This window comes from Botryllus schlosseri, chromosome 7 (genome assembly GCF_051294905.1).
Source record: "Botryllus schlosseri isolate E-star chromosome 7, Bs_hap1, whole genome shotgun sequence".
In the NCBI taxonomy this organism is placed as follows: domain Eukaryota; kingdom Metazoa; phylum Chordata; class Ascidiacea; order Stolidobranchia; family Styelidae; genus Botryllus; species Botryllus schlosseri.
The window spans coordinates 20,252,729-20,274,803 of NC_137242.1; the positions used below are offsets into that span (position 1 = coordinate 20,252,729).

General features: G+C 39.4%; 1 long non-coding RNA gene across 1 annotated transcript in view; it reads right to left on the bottom strand.

Annotated features, from left to right (window-relative positions):
* LOC145442999 (uncharacterized) overlaps positions 1–22,075 on the bottom strand; it is a 445,110-nt gene that overhangs the window by 350,247 nt on the left and 72,788 nt on the right. The gene's annotated exons all lie outside the window — the stretch shown is intronic.

A 22,075-nucleotide genomic window follows, 5' to 3' on the forward strand; every position in this document is an offset into this window, starting at 1 on the left:
GGCTACGATTCTCGGCCGGTAAAGAATTTTGAAATATTCTAGTTCTTTTATTTATTCAGATGCCAGTTTATGTAATCCGAAACATCAAGCTAATTATGACAAATAGTAGCCCTACATGCGGACAGAACGAGACCGCACAGCAAAAGTCAAAGTGTTGATATAAAGAAGTATATGTGCAGTACGGGTTTATTGCTTCACGACCTGAAGATGTCCTACAATCCTTCTACCCCATGTGCAATAAAGCCTTATCCAACCAGCCGATGTTGTTCCCATTAAGCTTAGCAGAAATTTGTAAAAACACATCGAACACTGCAGGATGTGCCAAAAATATACTTTGTGATCCGGATTCCCCATCAAACATTTTTTTTACGAAACACAATTTAAAAAAAATCTGTATCAATGATTTTAAAACGCTTCGAAATCCTATTTCATGATAGATGCAAAAGCAATCAAAAGTATGGCCCCATTTGCATTTGTTCGGCCATTATGAACAGGAGGTTTCTGTTTTGACTGTAATCAAAAGCTTTAAACGGGAGCGACTATACTTGGAATCGACGACGAAAATGGATGCTTGTCAACAATGAAACATAGTTTCAGTTGTATATATATGTTCGTATAATTAAGCACATATATCGCATTACCACGTGAAAACAAACGCATGAGGGAATTTTTTTTCTCTTTTCAGTGTGTCACGAGCGTTTCATAATTTTTTATAGGCCTCACGCGGACCAGTTTATTTAGTTTTGATTGCACGTGTCGATAACATGGTGATTCCAACAACCGCTATGAAATGAAATACAAGGGATACTCAAACATGAAATACACGCTTAACGCAAGAAATGATCAGACGTAAATCATGAATTACCGGAAGGATCTTTCCTTAAGCTAGGCCATGAGTTCTCAACCATTCTTTGGCCGTGGCCCATTTTCCGGTTTGAGAATGTTCTGTGGCCCACCTCTTATCCTAGAGTCAAACATAGGCCCGCTTAGTGCGTAGTCGAATACTTAAAAATCCAAAATACCGTCGCGGGCCGCACAAAATGTTATCGCGGGCAGCGTGTTTGAGACCCCTGTTCTAAAGCATCCGCATATTTTACTAACAATAATATCGAACTCTAGACCGCCAGGAACATGAAGTCGCACGACAATTTGCGATTCAATAAATTTCCTGATAGAAACTACCAAAGAAATAGTTTTGCGCCCCTTCAAGCTCCCCCCAATTGTGGGTGTGGAGTGCGGAAGTTACAGCCCTGCTAGATCGTATAACTCTGGTGTACATTATGGCCGTCCGCTGTTCCACTGACGTCGCGAAACCTAATGATCTAGTCCCCGCATTCACTGTATGATTGTGGTTTTAGTTCCACTATGGTGGGGAATAATACAACCATTCTGGGACAGCTTCAAACAATTCTTTGGTGAATGGGATACTATATACAGTTAAATGTGGAGGAAGAATTTTTTAATATGCAATCCGCATGTACAAAGTACAATGTACAATATAACATGTCTTCTACCTGCTGAAGTTGCGATGTCAGAAGATTCTATCCAATGATACAATCAATTCATGTGACTTTTACATTATGTACAATGATTTCAAGGCCGGACGTTTTAAACCGACTCCAAAGATTGATGTGCTGCGCTAATCCTCAATCCATCACGATTTGTTGCGGTAGTGCCCTATACTTCCACAGGAAGTTGGCAATGAATTTCAGTTATGGGTATTTTTATGTTACACTAATACGACCTGCCGAAGTACAGTAAATCTACATGAAATACACTTATGTCCTATTTTGGTGCTCACGCTTTTCAACGGCATACGACCCCGCCGGAATACTTAGTTACTGCAGCATAAACCTCCAGGTATCATATAATCAAAATTATTTTCGTGGCTCTTAGCCGTGTGTTGTCATAGCCGGGGCAACAAAAGCCACTATTTCACCCTCCTATTTTCGACTTGTACATTGTGACTCCATACGTGTCCCTACTTCTCATCAGAGTCGGATGAAAAGCTTTATCTAGCCTACGTAAAATTCGATAATACGAATATATTTTTGAGCTGATAATTTAATAAATATAACAGAATTTTCACTAATTCTACAGTTTTCCTAATAGTTGTGTGACCCACCTCAAAATGCTCGTGTGGCCCACAATTTGAGAACCCCTGAGCTGGGCGTAGGCTTCAGATTATCGCTCATTGCCAGGCCGTGTTATTTTTGGCATTTCAGGAGCCAGATGCCAAAACTGCCAAAATTTGAAAATGCCAAAAATAACACGGCCTGCCAATAGTGTATTTCTTTGGTGGTGTTGTGTTAACAGGACCGCATTACAAGCGAGAAGAGCGTGTGTGAAGGGCAGGTTTCTTACTCTATGGGTTCAGCCCACCCATTAGGGGAGAAAGCATGGTGTCCTAAATGGTGTGGGCACATAGCGAGAATGAACGGCTGACTGCATTTGGTTTACGTCATACTTTCCATTTGTCGAAAGGCAATTTTACGGCCATTTTTCACCGGCTTGGCGAGCGCTAAATTTGATAAAACGGGTATCAATGGAAAGTTGTCGCTGTACTGATTACTAAAATATAAATTGTATTCTGCTCATGGATCTGGAACCCCCAAATTCAATCACGATTTTTGCATTATGATCGAGTTGAACATTGTGACACAACAAACAGCCCGGCTATTTCTGAGCTGCAGTTTCGTTTTACCAGACAGTCTTGTTGCGTTAATGTTCTTAAACAAGCTAACCTTCCCAGGACTCTTCCATGTGAGTAATAATAAAGCCATCTGACGTGACAAAAGTCCTCCTAAAATACATCGGTAGACTGATGGAAATGGGATGGTCGCGCTACAAAATAGAATGTGTTGAGAGACAACACAGGGAACTCCTGGAAAAGTATCGGGAAGAAAATTCTTTCCGCGATGAGATCGATGGCACTAGCGCAGTGATCTCTTTTCATGATGCCTGGAAGGCGGTTCTGCCCTCCGAAAATTTGAAACTCTGAAAACTTTTTGTGGAAGAATGGCAACATTCTTTCCCTCAACGGCTACTGTTGAAGCCGATATTTCCCAGATTCGTTGGGCGAAAAATTAATTCAGGAGAAACTTTGCTGACCTGAGTTTGGAAGCACTGTTACAGTGCAAAAAATTTAAGTCTATTCAAAAGCTGTAACAATCAGGTGTTGAGCGTGTTTGTTAGACTTCTCATTCTTTTTGCTTATTGGCACCGATTCCGAATGGATACTCCACATTTTGTGGTTTCGTTTGATAATATTACCCTATGTAATCGCTAGGTTTTTTCTTATTATTATTGTTTGTTGGTACTGATTATAAGTGGATGCTGCACATTTTTTGGTCTCTATTGAAAAACTGACCCAAATAAAGCGTGTTGTTTATGACTAATTCGAGTCTGAAAATATCTATTTAGAGGTCTATGCCAAAACTGCCAAAAATAAAAATTTAAAAATACCAAAAATAAGGTAGTTTTGGCAGTTTGGGCATATGTCAAAAATAACGCGGCCTGCTCATTGCGGTATAGTTGATATTGTATACATCAGTATGAATAAACATCATCCAAGTATAACTCGACCTAAGCCCTATAACCAACCTGACACACGAAAAACATAAATTTATAAGTACAAATATGTAGCCGTTTCTAATATGGAAACTACCCACCCGTAAATCTATCCGAATTGTCGGAATTAAGCGGAAATCGATTCGCTTTATGGTCATTGGATTGGTCATGCGTAAAAAGGCAGACAAAGACAACGCATTTTAAATTATGTTCTGTTGCGCGATAAATGAATTGCAGCTGCGCTATAACTGCAGTAATTGACATTGATTAGGCCTACATATAACGCACAAGAGGTCGAGTTTTACCTGCAGCTTAGTTGTATTGTACATATGTACAGTTTTTCAACATCAAACTATTCTGCAAGTACCGTATAACGAGGTACCCAGCTAGCACGCCCACTTGGTATCCAAGTGGAATTTAAGTGGGTAGGTGGGGTAGAAAAACGAAATGGGTTAGTAACATGTTACCCACATCGAAACCAAGCGGGATTTCCATCCGTAAAGATGCGTGGTTATACCATACCAATCCCAGGTAGATTCCAACAAGTCTATCTTCTCATTGTACCTATCAATTGGAACTCGGGGGAGTTTTACCTGTTGAGTTTTTGTAATCAAATCCACATATAGAGGAGCTTAGATTTCCCACATATAGCCCACACAGGAACCAACCATATTTTCCATCAATGTTGTTTGGTTTATTTAATCGAATAATAAGGTGGTTCCGTATGTAGTAAAGTTTTCTAGTTATTATGCGATCCCTGTTGGTCGCTCGAACATCGAACTTTAAAACCACCCCTACCATGCTTTACTTCGTCAATGTGATTTGAACTGTTTAAAATTGACCGTTTGTCACACTGAAGTGAACTGAAATTTCCTTTGCTAGAGTACTCAGTTCCTCATAGCGTGCGATATAATTCTATAGCGTAGATCCCATTACCTTTATCACCTACCTGGGTAACGCACTGTGTCACGCAGTTGCGTTTTGACGGAACAATACGATGGCAATTTTCAAGTTGAAGCCCCGAGTTTTTGGAATGCTTGGTATCAGAAAGAGGGCTACAGAGTCACTCTGATTTGCAAGAAATATTCATTAAGTTTTCGTTTCGTGTGTTCTTATGCCTAAAAACCGTATTGTAGCTCCCGTGGGTAGGTTTTGCTTTGGGGATTTGTGTACAATACACTCAAGTGGTTTATTTGTGGCATTGATAATGTTTTTCAACTACTATGGCCATTGGTCATTTAGTTCAGGCTTAATTCCTCATTTTTATTCCGTAACTGCCGGAGTGGTAGCACGGCCCATTTCTAGGCTTTTATAAGACACCGCTTACGCGAATGAAATGGCGAGGAGGAGCCTCGATAAACCTCCAACACCTAGATAGGAATGCTGATGTCGACCTCGGTCGCACTCGAACCCGCAACTCATTGGTGTTACCACTGCGCTATCTCGCCACACACTCAAGTGATACGAAAACGAACTTCTGCCTAGAAGGAATCCTGGACTCTATTACTCATTACATATTGACAAGATATGTTACCAGATAAATCGTTGGGATGGTCTGATTCGGAAGAATCTCTTTGAGGCAGTGCTTCCGAAACTTTTTCAGCTCGCGGCACGCTAGAAAAATTTAAAACGCTCGCGGCACACTTCCAGCAAAAGAAAAGATGTTTCAAAAATTATTTTCGCGTGTTAATGGGCTTGTTTATAAGAACACATACGACTGAAACGATATTGCATTGTTGCAAACATTTGAACATAGTCGCCTATTTCAAAAGGTCCATCTCGGTTTCAACTATGTTCATGCCACATTCTGTTTTGTCAGCCACCCCCAACCAAAGAAAAACGCTGATCATGGACCCCAAAATGTGTTCAGCCTTACTCGACCTCTTTCTTGTACGAGTAATTTCATCACTATACTTTTACATGCGATTCACAAACACGGGTACACTCATGACATGACGTAGTCAACGGAAGGCGGTGTTACGCGATTCACGAACTAGTATTTACCGGTTTGCGTTTAGTATTTGGCTGTGGTAATGTAAATATCGTAATGCATAGCAGCTTGAATTGCTATGTAGCATTAGAACAATGGTATGATTCTTCTGGACTCATAATCAAGTCCATCAGGCCCGCAGAACTGTCCTAGAGGATTATAGTTTTATGCAACTATAATGTATAACAGACAAACATGCAATCAAATATTCAAACATTTCAAGATTCATCCGAATACTTGCTCACCATGCATTAAGTGGACAGTCTAAGTCATATCGAAAATTATCGTGTAGGCATCAATGGTGAAGAAATACATTGCAGCTATAAAACTTGTGAGGATTGATAATAACAATGTTAGTAATATCCGTAACCACACACCAGTCATAAGGAGGAGCTCAATGGAACCGACATAATAATATTTACGCCGTGTATTATCGTGGTTAGACTTACAGTGATGGAAACATGGACCGATATATCAAACGAATCTACCCACTCACACATATGATAAAGCCGTGTCATTTTTGGCATTTTCGGAACCAAATGCCAAAACAGCCAAAACTAATAATTTTAAATGCCAAAAATAGGGATTTTCGAAAACATAGATATTTATGAAAGTTTTAGATAGAAAGGTATTGAAATGAGTCAGCATTCAGCGACAAAACAAGTGTGTAACGCTAAATGCCTTAATTGAGGTCCGTGAATCCTCCGAAAGGCCGCGGTATACCGCCCGAAGGATATATGTAATGCTAATGAAAATCTTAGGGTCGAGGTCAAAAAGTCGAGTACGGAAATCTGGATTTACAACATACTGTGGATTGATCAACCCGGGTAGTAAATGATGTACAGCAATTACGGATGCGCGACTCATGCTGCATTTAGGTCAATGCGTATATATAATTCCATTTACTTTCAACTTGTTAGTGACGATGCCAGTATATGGTGCAATCACTGATAGAATGTGTCGCGCTGTACAATAGGGTCAAGTCTCATCAATGAACAATTGAACCTACACACTTACACACTGCAAAATACCTCAGCCGCCAAGAAGTAATCCGAATCAATGCATACCATGTACAGGCCCGCAAACTGCAAACATTCAGTCCTTTATTGTTTGCCCGTTGGATATTTTTCATATTCTATTGAATATTAAAGCCACTCGTGATTTCTAACGATTGAATAGCGAGTGAAGGGCTGTGATTCAAACGTGTCAACAACGATTTTGAATTGGTATTAGAATTGTATTGTGATCTGTGTGAATGCAGGTAATTATGCATGCATTTCGGATTAGATATTGCAGAAGCAGTCGGACGGATTTATATTGGGTGAATTGACTCTCCGCGCAGCCATCAACCGGAAGAAGCACAATGCAGCGAAATACTGTAATAATATTAGTAATATAATTACCACTACACCAGTCATAAGGACGAATGTAATGCAATGTAAATATTGATATGCACCCGGTGTACTATGCATGTTGACTAACAGTAATGACAAGGTAGACCGATCTGTCATATTTCAACAATCGTCATGGTGTATCACAATTAGGGTTGTATTTAAAACAAAAATCAGTGTAAAACAAACATGTTTAAAACATGCTTTTCATTTTTGTGATTGACATTGACAATTGAAAATATGGGATAAATATGACTCCATCGACGAAGAGAGATTTCGACAACTGCCATAAGCAGACCAAAAATATCTTGAACTAGGACTATATAGTTATGCAGCATTTTACGGTCGAAGTGTTCATTATCAGAACACCCATTCCGTACCAGTGATCTATATCTACATGCTCTAACTGTTGAACCGACAATGGTTTCGGGGGCTCCAGCCACCCCACATCGTATACGTCTACTATATTGGGTGTTAATCGTCCGTAGGCTCATACTATATGTTTTATCGAGAGTATTTACACAATTATGGCATAATCAAGCAACGTATGATAAAAACTCAATTTATTTATTTAAATACTGTTTAAAACATCATTAAAATCCGAAACGCGCGAAGAGAATTTTCATGCTGAGTAAGGTCTCATCCAAAAAACAACTCACGAAATAATTGTGACTGGATGCGAAGGGGGGGGGGGGGGGGGGTATGCGGCAGTTACGCACCTGACAGCTACGGTTCTGGTTGCCCGTATAACTCTTGTTATCTGTACATTATGTCCGTCCACGCACGGCACGCAATACCATGATGTGCTCCCGGCATCGAAGAAATCAGTTTGCGTGATTGGGAATTTAGTTCCACTATGTTGGGAAATACATATTACTGTGAAAGCAAAACGATTATTGGCCTGCTTCAAACACCTCTTATTCTGATTTCGGTGAATCGGATACTACAGAGAAGTAGAGAATGAATTTTTATTATGCAAGCTGTGCGTATGTCTTGTAACTACACTGTAAATCCGCAAAGTCGTATTGAACACTTCATAACACTTTTTTCTGCGTACAGACACACTTTTTGGCCATATAAACGCATTGGGCCATTATCGTCGCAACGCTTCTGCGTATTTCTCCGTTTATATGTAACACTTCGCCACTGCGGCTTATTTTCAAGAAAATTTATACCTAGTAATTTATCATCGATTTCGCATTCATAAACTATCGGTACTTCGGTAGGTTTGAAGATCACATAAAATCATGGTATATGTAAAATAATGTTATTCAACTGACCAAGCCACGAAGTTTAAGGGTAATATTACAATAAAATCTACATATTTCCCTGTGACGCAGAGGGGTCACCACCTTCGTTACGGTAGAGCGCGCTCGATTTCAGTTTCGGATTTGAATTGGTGGTTCGTCACTCGTCAGTCTTCAAGCAGAGAGTAGGGTACACGAAAAGACTTGGCAGAATGGATATATTGAAGCAGTTTCTGCTACCTGATGGCGTAAAGGATCATAACGTCCATGTACTGTAAGGTATGGAAATGCGGTAAATGTTATTGAATATATGTAATGTGAGAATAGTCATAAAATGAGCTCGTTTTGACATTGCAGTAAGGTCGTTTGTTTTAGATGTTTTAGTAGGCTACTGATATCCCTTATTCATATGAATGTTCTTTAGATGTTTTGTAGTATATGATTCGTCTGATCTTATTGCTGGAGGATCGAGCTTCGAATCTGATAATATACCAGGCTGCGACCAGGTATACTAGGTACTGATGGGAAGCTGCTATCGAAGTAACTTTTTTGATATATAGATAAATGCATGTTCTCTCCATCCACACTGAAATAACCCTATGTAGGCGATATTGTGGTCCATTGTGGACAAGTACTGCAATGTCAGCAATTGAATGCCGGTATGACAGTCGTGCAACGGTTTTGATTGTTTTACAACTGCAACACATTTTACACCCCACTTTGTACTGCTTACTAAAGCGATTTTTTGACATGTCAAAATAGGTCAAAATTTTGTCAAAATTGTACCGTCAGGTCAAAAATTGCCAAAATTGTTTACAAAATCAAAAGTTTTTGGCAAACTTGCATTTCGTTTGTATCATAGATGATTGCACTGTCGGTGAACTTATCATTTTACGATTTACATCTGGTAGCCTACTTTATAGTCCTACCGTTGTAGACGGACCATCGTCTGCTCATTGTGAATCATAGACTGTCAAATGAAACAAATACTCAACGTAGCCTACTGCACTATCCTAACTGAAGCAACACTGCGTGGGCATTGATTCTTCTATTAGAAACCGTATGATGAAAAATTGCGATGTAGACAACTTTGTCATAATGAGAGAGAGGGCAATGTACTCACAACTTCAGTGTAGCCGGCCAACAGCTGCCGCTGGTGAACATTCTTTCTTCATTCTTGCCAAGCTACTTAGTTAGGACAGACACTTTCTACCCGAAAATGTAGGAAAGTATCTTTCGTTGTACTACAACAAAGTTTTAATTATTTCTACCATAATACGAGATGTAACTAATACTAGAATTCTCCACGGGTCCAGATTTCGATAAAATAAGGTTTTTTAATGTAAAAATATGTCAGTTTTCATGCTAAAAGATTTTGTCAGGTCAAACTACTTCGGAAGAACAGACAGCTCCATCCAGAAATAAAGATAAGTACCGGTAATACAATTCTGACATTATGTGAGAAACATAAGTACATGGGGTCAAAATTAAGTTTTTCATCGTCAAAATATGTGTGAATTTGGATTTTTTAGTCAAATTTCCCTTTTTAGGTCCGAAAAATCGCCCTAATAATAGCACAGCAAAACAAACAATCTTTTCAACAAACCATGGATCACAAGGGTTAGTATTTGTTTCGCCAAATCCCCAAATTTGACTTTTCTGAGTTTATATTATGATACAGTAACTGAACTAAACTCTATGTCGCAGGTAGTATGTATTGAAATTGGCACCTTTTTAAAATGCATTTGGTGTATGGAATCCTGGTAAGCATCACGGTGATTTGTAAGTGAACTGGAATATCCGTAGTGAATGAATTTGATTCTGTTGCATTCGGTTATCTTCGTGATAAAGATTTTTATGAGTGTCTGCTGATAAAATTTCACTAAAATTGTTAACAATCCAGGAAGTATACTACCTGTGCCAGAGTAAAATTGGTGGTAACGTCATGTGCAACTTTCCATTCCAATACTTAATTATTCTATGAAAGACACCCTTCTGTCATGCACAACTTATTGTAGAAAATAACAACTGTATCCAGTATGATATCTGCGTGATTACTGAGCAGTTCATTTGTATTGCAAATTTTCGCAACAAATATTTTCTTTTCAATAGTCTTGGATTAATCCTCAAATTCATCCAACTGATGTCGACTCTTTAAAAAGAGCCCCCTGGGTCTACCGTGCCTGCGCTATCAGACAATGTTGACAGTGACGTGACGAGTCGTTCGTAACGGGCTTTGTGCCAGCACAGTCATCTTATGCGATACAGACCTATGTCTCAAGAACCCATGGATACATGTGATTATGTAAGCCTATTTATTCATTTTATATATCACCATTGATTATGTAATGTTCTCAAAAACTATCTATATATGCGATATGAGCTGAAGAGAGGGTTGATCTGTGTACATTGAACAGAGGTGTTGTTGAATGTAAAGAGCCGGTGTAACTTGTATTTAAACTACTGCTTACTGAACTATACTTGGAAAATCAAATGGAGATCATTTCCCATGTCGTGCTAATTCCAATTAATTTCGTTAGTTAAATTTAATCAGGAATGAAGGATTTTGAAAGATTGAGAACAGTTACAATTACTGCAATGAAGGAAATATATTCAACACCTTCGATAAGATGTCAAAAAGTTTTTGTACTAAAGACAATCCAATGTGAGTAGTATAGTCGATCGGTCTGGGTGTGCCTGGGGTTCTTATGGGCGCGGTGGCGAGCGGCTGGAAAACCGGGGGTGGCGAGCGGCTTATGTCTTATGGCGGGGGTGGCGAGCGGCTATTGTGTCTTATGGCGGGGGTGGCAAGCGGCTCTTATTTCTTATGGCGGGGGTCGCAAGAGGATGGGAAACCCGGGGTGGCAAGCGGCTCTTTTGTCTTATGGCGGGGGTGGCAAGCGGCTATTGTGTCTTATGGTCGCACGGTAACCCTTTTCAGCATAGGGATCGGTCGCACGCGGCTTCCTTGTTGGCATATCATACTTTCGGGTATAGACATCTCTCGTGTGGTGACTTATGGTTGCGTTGGTATGTCGTACTTCGTATGGTGTTGAATAGGTACGTAAGTAAATAGTCACATGATTGGTTCTTAGTAAATGTGTATATCGAAAATTATTATATATGACCAATTTGAAGTAATCCCAACGTTTACGCTGAGTGTGGTATAATATATCGTTACTCTTATGGCCGCGGCGGTGATTCGTACTTTCGGTTATAGACTGCGGGTGGCATGTCGTACTTTTAGCAAAAAAGGCTGTGAAATAGTTTGCTAAATCTAGAAATCACTTGCTTGGTAATATTTTGGTAATTAGTTTACCACAGAGCCGGCGTAGACGGCGATTCAAATACCAACAATAGCCGCGTTCACATTCTAACACTTCAAAAAGGTGTGAAATATTTGTAAAATCCTACGATCGCCGACAAGATAACACCTCAGACTTAACCATCTTTCGCGACTTGGTGTTACAGGCATATCGATCACTCACGCGGTGAAATTTTCGTAAGCAGTTTGGCACAGAACTTGATTTCACTCGTAAGATTTAATAAGTAACGAATAACAGACCGCCAGTGTCGGTAACTTGAATTGCGACAAATTGTCACTTATTTCCGCTCTAACCCTAATCCTTTGTGAAGTGAACGCTTATTCAAAAGGGTGTGATATAATTTCAAAATCCAACGACCACTCACCGGATAATGCTTCAGACATAGCAATCCCTCATGCCCGCTCACAAGGTAATATTTCGGTAATTAGTTTGTCACAGAACCGTCGCAGACGGTGATTCGAAAACCAACAATTTGTCACTTGCCCGCGATCGCTATATGTTTCACGCCTCCGGAATAGTGGCTGACTTTAGTTGCGTGATAAGATCCATGAAAATATTCAATCAATGTGTTAGTTCGTCAACTTGAAATGAAACTCACTACACAAATCAAGTTGATTCGTATCTGAATGTTTTAAATCGGTACAACTCTAATCCTTTGACAAATCCCTTTGACGCGTTTTTGTTGAATCGAACGTAACCTGAATATTACTGACGCCAACATTCAGCCGCATCGGATTATTCGCACATTCCGCACCGCTGTTTCACACCTATAGCATCAATACCAACTAGCTCAATGAGAATCAGGAATCACAAGTATACACATACAATAATTGTATTTAATACTGAGAAATCAAACGCTTAACAAAAACACGCAACTAATCATTTGCCAACTCTAGCATTACCAAAAAAAAAATTCAGGCATTGTTGATTGAAAATCCTTGAATCCTTATTATCAAAAAATGTTATAGTGCGGTATCGGAATCCATTCGCGGGATGTACTAAAGGTAAATCTAAATAATCCAGAATGAAATATTTGGACTTTGACATTGTGTGAATTGAAATATGTTTGACAAACATGACTACCAACTTTCACCCAGTCACATTTCGAGATTATACGCACATTGATTTGAAACAAGTAATGAAACATTACAACTCTATTCGCGACCTGTCTTTACGTTTGTCAAAGAGAGTTTCAGTAATTTCTATCGCAATATTTTAATGTGTTACTACACACAATAGAATCAATCAATGAAATATCGCCCATTGTTGTAAACATTTCCAACTTGACAACCGCTTGCACATAACACGATCGAGTTGCAATGCGATGAGTTGAATCGGAATATTTCAATCTACTTTGATGAAACCTTGAACAAGCTAACTGGTTATGTTTTGCCATTGAGTTAACGGAAATAGTATTACGCATCGACATTTTAACATCTTACCATACTCAAAAGAGTCAATCATGAAAACCTTGTCAAGTAAATCCGTTTGTAACTTACCAGACCAACTAGACAGTACCCATACAGAAATAAAACAAGATTACGCGAGTACATACAATCGCTACAATCTAAAATCCATAACAAGTTCGGTTGTAGTCATATAAAAAATCGTCTTTTTTGTTCAGTTGTAAAAGTCGTTACTATTCTGTAACCCAAGGTAATTACTACTCGGTGCGCGCAACTTGAGATTAACATATGTTTTGAGTATATGATATTTGAATGTCTGACCAACGTAGTTGAGAATTCATTTCTTACAATCGAACGCAGGTGTTATATTGAATATTATCATGATGTAATCATAAGGATTGATACTTTAGTTTGACATACGAGATTTTGTAATAGTCGATCGTGACTTGATTATTGAATCATGACGTAATTACACCGGTGTTGGTTATTGTGATATCAACAAACTTTTCAGGGATATTTTTAATTAACGCATCGATTTGTAAAACGAGGACTTGCATGTGCGCAATGTTTTTTGATCGGGAAATTAATCCAGGATCGTTCGAATCGTGTGATCAATATTTAATCCTTTCACACCCACCATTGTACGTGCTAAATGTAAAAAAGCATTGTGAAGTCTATAGATCTACACTTCAAGGTTTTGATCAGCACAGAAGCAATTGTAATATCTTTACCGATGCGTCCTATTCCACAGACTTGGTTAATACAAACTCATATCAATAATAAAATCTCAGTATGTGCTACACTGAAATCTACAGAAAATGTCTTTGTATTGCTGCTCATATTAGTGATATCGATTTGAACCTCCAGAATAATTGTCATCATCTAACCAAACTACTGAAATTCGTTGTCAATTTGTCTGATTTTCACTGAATGCATACTAGAACTATTTGCGCAACGCACACGATCAGAGAAATTGGAAATTTTCCCATTGTCATTCGTCAAAGTAAATGTCGTCACAATACTCAATCACTAAAAAAACGATATACTTGTATGTGATTGAATCACCGGTAATTAACTAGCTAAATCAAACCCCTAAGAAATTTCACTCACTCATTGGATATGAAACAGCGTCGCTTAATCGGTGTAGATCGTTTTTTCTAAATCTAAATCATATATGTCCAGCAGAAAACAATTTTCACTCACTCGGAAATGAAACCGAGGTCTCCATTCGATATTTTGTTTGTGTCAAATACTTTGCAATGAACACATTTGAGTGGTCGACCTTAACATCATCAAGCTGTCATCTGTAAATCGAGATTACATCCGACTTGTAACTGTATCATTTAACTAACCGAGTTGTACGCCCGGTTTGATATTTTTGTCATTTAGAGATTGCTGAACATACCAAACGATACACATTCACTTCCGAAATACTGCGTTGATCTCAATTTCCATCATCGTAACAATCGAAGTACATTTGTTTCGAATTCGTAAAAACCGACTTTTCTATGACCTGATAAATTTTTGACAAGTTATGCTTAGAAGATTGGTGCATATCGCGAAAAATAATATACCACCCATATTGATACTGTTACTCCATTGACCGGTATTTTCAAACGAGTCGATTTTCAACCGAGCAAAATTTATTACTTGAGTTGTCCCGCTTACTATATTTAAATGTAAACTCACCCGTCTTTCTAAACCACAACAAACAATGATAAAAAGTACACAAGCAAACACAACAAGTTTTACTTTTGTTGGACACTAATTATTATTCCACGCATCTCATTTCATACTAAGTGTATATGAAAGATATTCATGGCACACGAAAATATTCGATATTCCATGCTACGAACATACGCAATGATTGGTGACGCATTCACATTATTTCGATTTAGTGTAACAAAAACAACAACAACAATTTTCACTCTCTTGACTTATGAAAACAACAGACGAACCTTCATTCAATATTTTGTTTTTGTCAACTAGTTACTTTTTCATGAGACCCCCACAACTCTTACAAAAGTACGAAAGATATTTACATCACACAAAGTAATCAACTTTACTCGATATTCTCACATTACGAAACTAAAGAATGGTTGGTTTGACTCTACAAACTGTTTCGTTACCTCAAGAACTTTATTGTCTGAATGGTTGTTCATGTGTCTTAAGAACCAAATAGTTCAACACAGCACTAGTACCAACAGAAACATCAGAGTTGTTTACACAAAAGTTTGTATGTGCGCAGTATGCTAATACCACGTGTAAGTCCAGCACAATTGCAGTATCCAGCCGATTTATTACAACGGAGCCACGTAAACTTTCGTGAATGTAAGGCAGTGGTTCTTAACCTTGCCCCCAGCGCCCCCAGGGGGCGCTGACGATCTTGAAGGGGGGAGGAAACGTTCAGGGGGCGATATGGGGGGCGCTGGGCTCAGGGGGGGCGGTATGGGGGGCGCTGGAGAAAAATGGCTTCGCAGTAGATGATGTGGTGATAGAACATATCCTTAATGAGTATTCAGAGCAAATTAACACCGAAAACTTCGTTACATATAGCCTTCAAAATACATATAGGTTTAATTGTCCATGGGCGCCTAAATGACTGACACCGAATGTTCCTGTCTTGGCAATCTGAACCCGAGAAGACGAATTCCATCTGGCAGGGAAAAATTATATGTCAGTGAAGAAATACCAATCTGAAATCGTGTGCGTCTTTTAGTTTAGTACGATTGGGCGACAGGGATATTCCTGTTTGGCGATATCCCCGTTGAGCGATTCTATATTTTTTGATATTGCAGACAGGGGGTCGCGAAATAACATCATGCAACGAAGTCATACCAACGGGTTCGCCCGCCCGAATATGTTTAAATATTAGTAACGGGCCCTACAGTTTCCAAGAAACCTCACAATGTTCGCTTTAAGTTTTGATGAGTCTGCGCACACTCAACCACTCACTGCGCTGACCCTTGGACAACAGTGCGTAACGACTAAAAAAAGGTAATAACTCCGGATTTGTTGTGCGCAACGTAGATTTTCTGTGCGCAGAGACCGTGTCAGCACTGCGCACGTGCGCAGCTTAGAGGGAACATTGCACCTCACTCAGCTCTACCGGTAAATGTGTTTACGTGAGCAGAGAGAGGATAAAAATTGATCTCAATTTACATGCAATTCCCGATGATATTGACCAATTCAATCATGAATTAGTGAAATTTTTCGCACTTCGCGCGAATAGGCGAGAATAGCTGCCTCGGTAAATTGACACCCAATGTAGATACCTAATAGGCTATCAACAAATAGCGGACAGCCTACTGGGGGTCTGGGAGTGAAGTCCCCCGGAAGTTTTGTTTATCACCCGATTGGTGCCCAGGACCAACGTTTTTTGTTTTTAGGGGGGGGGGGGCTGTTACGGCCCTGGTAACGAATAATTGTACCTGCGGGCACGCCCGAATATGTTTAATTATTTATTGCGTGCCCTTTATTTTCCTATACAATAGCTCACTCAGTGCTACTAGTAAATCTGATTACGTGGGCTAAGAGGATAAAAAGTTTATAGCGACTTATATATGTAATTACCACCTATTCATTCATGCATTATGGAAAATTTTGGTACCTAGGGCGACCAGGCCGCACAAACTTTGCTGACCATCAAAATCACGATATGGGGTTCGTGTAGCAAAGCCCTCAGAAGTTCGATTTATCACGCTATGGGTGCGCAAGGCAATCGTTTTTAGGGGGGTTAACGAAGTGCTGTTACGGCCCTCCCTCTTACTAATTGTCTTTATTACATTCCTTACAATATGAAGTTGGGGGGGGGGGCGCTGGAGCACGATAATTTTTGAAAGGGGGCGCTGGAAGAAAAAAGGTTAAGAACCACTGATGTAAGGCATACTCACTTCTCGAGATTCTGTCAATGTCATAGCAATGAACCAGCTACTCCAACAACAGAGTACATACGTTTTCTAGTAACGACTCTCGAATCTTACACACAGATCAATCTACTTTGCTAACGAAAAGTGTTGAGTCATCACATGGTTGTCCTCAGAACAATACAACTAAAACATACTATCATACAAAATGGTCGTTATAGTTTGCACACCAACGGTACATCGTACAAGTAGCAAGTCTCGGGAATCCAGTTATTCAAAAAACGTGAAAGTGTTTCTACATCAAGTCGGTATGTTGACGAAAGCGTATATTGTAATATCATGATCGATTTGCATTCGTTGGTCACAAAATGTCACTCCTCTAAATGATTATTTTTCACTCAAAAGCATACTTGTCACCATTCGTTTTCATCAAGCACGAGTTCAAGAAACTTACTTACTACGACATGAATTGTTATTTTTATGTTGTGTAAATAGGTAATAATTAATTTTAGTAACACTATATCAACATCATCGAGTTGTGCGAATAGATTTACATGCGGTCTTGTGGTTTTAATCGAAGTACACAGCACGGTCTAATGTAGAGCCATCTCTATTGTACAGCAACTCGGTAATCGAAATGTATGCATTAACATTTAAACAGCGATCTTGTTTCGTCACGCGAAAAATATGTTCACTATCGCGATACTCTGCACAGGGAGTGCCAATCCTTTTCACACTCGTAATAGTACACCAACGGCTACCGGCGACAACGTTTAACAATACCAATGACACTAAACATACGACACCTACCCAAGTAAAATTACCATTTTCACCTGGAGGTCAGTCGTTATCTGAGTAAAAACACCATTGTCCTTTGGAGATTTATCGTTTACTCAGAGTAACAATACATTTTCACTTGGGGGTCTATCGTTTCCTAGAGTAACAAATCCCTTTTCCTTTGGAAATCCATTTTTTCCCTGGGTAACAAACCTTTTTCACTTGGAAATATATTTTTTCTATGGGTAACAAACCTTTTTCACTTGGAAATATATTTTTTCTCTGGGTAACAAACCTTTTTCACTTGGAAATATATTTTTTCCTTGAGCAACAAACCATTTTCACTTGGAAATATATTTTTTCCCTGAGCAACAAACCATTTTCACTTGGAAATATATTTTTTCCCTGAGCAACAAACCATTTTCACTTGGCGGGTCGTCGTTTACCTGAGTAAAAATATCATTTTCCTTTGGAGATCTGGCGTTTACCCAGTGTAACAATACATTTTCTCTTGGTCATCTAGCTTTTCCTTGAGTAACAAAACCATTTTCATTTTGAAATCTGACATATCACACCTGACAATTTGGTATTTGTTGTATTGACGATAGTTTAAAATAGATTACAACGAACAGTGACGGAAATATACACGGACTACCGGTTTCAGAGTATACCCCCATCAGTCGTATCACATCAATATCATCGGTTAACCACATACAATATGCTCTTGTACACCGAAATGCATGTTTTGGAAAATTGGACAATAGGCTTCGATAGTTCTGTGATGTCCGGGTTCGTGCTTTGGATTTTCCAGAGTCAAAATGTCTGAATAAAACGCCTCCTCGACGATGGTTGGTATGCGGATAACGGTGTTCGGAAAACGGTTGGATTTATGTCACCCATCGCGATAACAATTCCAGGTCGAGTTTTCCCCCGCATGTTTACTATATTGTGTCTTTATTGGTCAATGTATGTCTCGACATTCAGTTTGAAATCGGAAACCCTGATAAAGTATGTAACCGGATCTGGATATCAACTCTGAATCGATAAACCAATGAACAATATTCAAAGTAAACATGTTACACCCCGTGTTTCCACGAAAAAATACCATCCAGACATACGTCGCGCTTGTTTGCCCACACCAGTATACGCGTAAATGGAGGTGTGTGACATTGCATGCAATGTGTTGGTATACAAACATCGGGGAGTAAGCCATCGATCCACAGACATTATCATAGCCGGTAATTTTAATGCAGATCGAATGTCATCACACCCGAAAACAATGTCATACCAATAAGCCACATTGCAATGACTCTGAGTCAGCGCTATTACATCGATATTTCGACACCGTTCACTGATTTACTCGATGGTGTTATCGTGTTGTAACATTACAAGATAGTCATGACCCTATCTGCAGACGGACCACTCAGACCAATTGGATACTTCGGTCAATATCCATCGTGTTGTCGACACCGAAGTTTTCTGCTGAGACTACAGCGTTCGATCTAGGTGAACTATCGAAGTACAGTGCTCGAAATGATTGCGATCAGTCTTTTAGTCACGATGCATGGATGTCGCTACTCCCACATAACGACTCCGGATAAATATCGTGAACAGTGATTCTGCAAATCTCGGACTGATATTGTGATCCAATAAGGTGTGTTTCAGTGGAATGAAGACTGCAATCGTACACCACAATAGAACACTACCTCGTGATTTCACACGCAATCATAAAACACACCATCGTAAGGGTTTGTCCAGTTCGTCCGGTAACATTACAAAAAACGGTCGTCACCACGCGAGATCGGGGTTGGTCTCGTCATATCGGAGCATTTTGAAACTGTCATCACCACAAGGCTATTGACGTCGATTCAGATGGTCATATCGAAGAACATGTCAATCCGTTTTACAAAGTACCGTTTTCAAGTCCCTGCACCATAGTGTTACGACACAGACAAGATGCGACGGTGGAAATAATAAAACACGGAAGGCACACTTTGGTGTTATTTGACATGGATTTTACACCAGACGAACCTCACATTCGAGCGATGAATTGGAATGACCTTTGTATTATTGACGTTGAAGGAAAAGAAATGTATCGATTTATCGGTTTCGTACATATCCAACAAAAATTTGGGTATATGATTGTGCATGGTTCGCATATTCGACTGTGAACGCCGAATTGGTATATGTTGTACAGTTCACTTTCACCGTCGTGCGAATAACCCATGTTAGGGTTCCATGTTTGTGTGTCTGTATGTCATGCTTCAGATTGACTCAGAGTCATTGCAATGTGGCTTATTGGTATGACATTGTTTTCGGGTGTGATGATATTCGATCTGCATCAAAATTACCGGCTATGATAATGTCTGTGGATCGACGGCTTACTCCCCGAAGTTTGTATACCAACACATTGCATGCAATGTCACACACCTCCATTTACGCGTATACTGGTGTGGGCAAACAAGCGCGACGTATGTCTGGATGGTATTTTTTCGTGGAAACACGGGGTGTAACATGTTTACTTTGAATATTGTTCATTGGTTTATCGATTCAGAGTTGATATCCGGATCCGGTTACATACTTTATCAGGGTTTCCGATTTCAAACTGAATGTCGAGACATACATTGACCAATAAAGACACAATATAGTAAACATGCGGGGGAAAACTCGACCTGGAATTGTTATCGCGATGGGTGACATAAATCCAACCGTTTTCCGAACACCGTTATCCGCATACCAACCATCGTCGAGGAGGCGTTTTATTCAGACATTTTGACTCTGGAAAATCCAAAGCACGAACCCGGACATCACAGAACTATCGAAGCCTATTGTCCAATTTTCCAAAACATGCATTTCGGTGTACAAGAGCATATTGTATGTGGTTAACCGATGATATTGATGTGATACGACTGATGGGGGTATACTCTGAAACCGGTAGTCCGTGTATATTTCCGTCACTGTTCGTTGTAATCTATTTTAAACTATCGTCAATACAACAAATACCAAATTGTCAGGTGTGATATGTCAGATTTCAAAATGAAAATGGTTTTGTTACTCAAGGAAAAGCTAGATGACCAAGAGAAAATGTATTGTTACACTGGGTAAACGCCAGATCTCCAAAGGAAAATGATATTTTTACTCAGGTAAACGACGACCCGCCAAGTGAAAATGGTTTGTTGCTCAGGGAAAAAATATATTTCCAAGTGAAAATGGTTTGTTGCTCAGGGAAAAAATATATTTCCAAGTGAAAATGGTTTGTTGCTCAAGGAAAAAATATATTTCCAAGTGAAAAAGGTTTGTTACCCAGAGAAAAAATATATTTCCAAGTGAAAAAGGTTTGTTACCCATAGAAAAAATATATTTCCAAGTGAAAAAGGTTTGTTACCCAGGGAAAAAATGGATTTCCAAAGGAAAAGGGATTTGTTACTCTAGGAAACGATAGACCCCCAAGTGAAAATGTATTGTTACTCTGAGTAAACGATAAATCTCCAAAGGACAATGGTGTTTTTACTCAGATAACGACTGACCTCCAGGTGAAAATGGTAATTTTACTTGGGTAGGTGTCGTATGTTTAGTGTCATTGGTATTGTTAAACGTTGTCGCCGGTAGCCGTTGGTGTACTATTCAGTGATGAGCACCGGAGCGGAGTCGGAGTGAATTAGGAGCGGAGTTTTGCCAATTTTGTGATACCCGGAGTGGAGTCGGAGTTTACAACAGATATTTTTCCGGAGTTTTCCGGAGTATTAAGTTTTGCCCCCGATATCTTTCGATAGCTTTGACCAGAAGACACTATTGATTACAAACTCAGACAGTTGACACCTTGTAAAGTTGTAATATGACCGGTAATATGATTGCCAAGTGCACAAAAATCAGCCATCTGCACTGCAATTGGGGACTGGAAAGTAACCTAGTGATCTAGCAAGGCATTTCCGTTGAGCAGTGTCTGTAGTTCACAAACTTGAAGGCACCCAATATCATTCGCAGTGCATCATTTGCTCCCTGCCTTGAGATGCAGTCTTTGAATCCACTGCTGAATGTCACCATATTATGAGATCAGATCTCCAGAATCTTCCACGTTGCTGTCATTGCGGTCTTCTATAGTCACATCACATTCCTCCTTGCGTATAGTCACATCACATTCCTCCTGGCGTATTTGTTTCGTGACTAATTTTCATGCTACCCCAGTAATTGTGCGAAACATTTACAATTAGCAACATACAGCGGGGCTTCCCTATGGTACAGCCTTTAGCTACCCTGATTCTTCCAGCAAGTTCATGATCATAACGGAATATATCCCATTATCCTGATGACATTCAACATAGTAATAAGTCCATTTTGTGAAAATGTATTCCCAACGTTGGTATCAGTTGAAACAAGATAATTTATCCGATACCACTTTTGTGATAACTTTTCGCAACTTTCATCGTACTTGCAATTTGCAGTAAGAGATATCGATAATAAGTGTTGCATCAATATTACCTTTATATCTGTGAGAAATATAC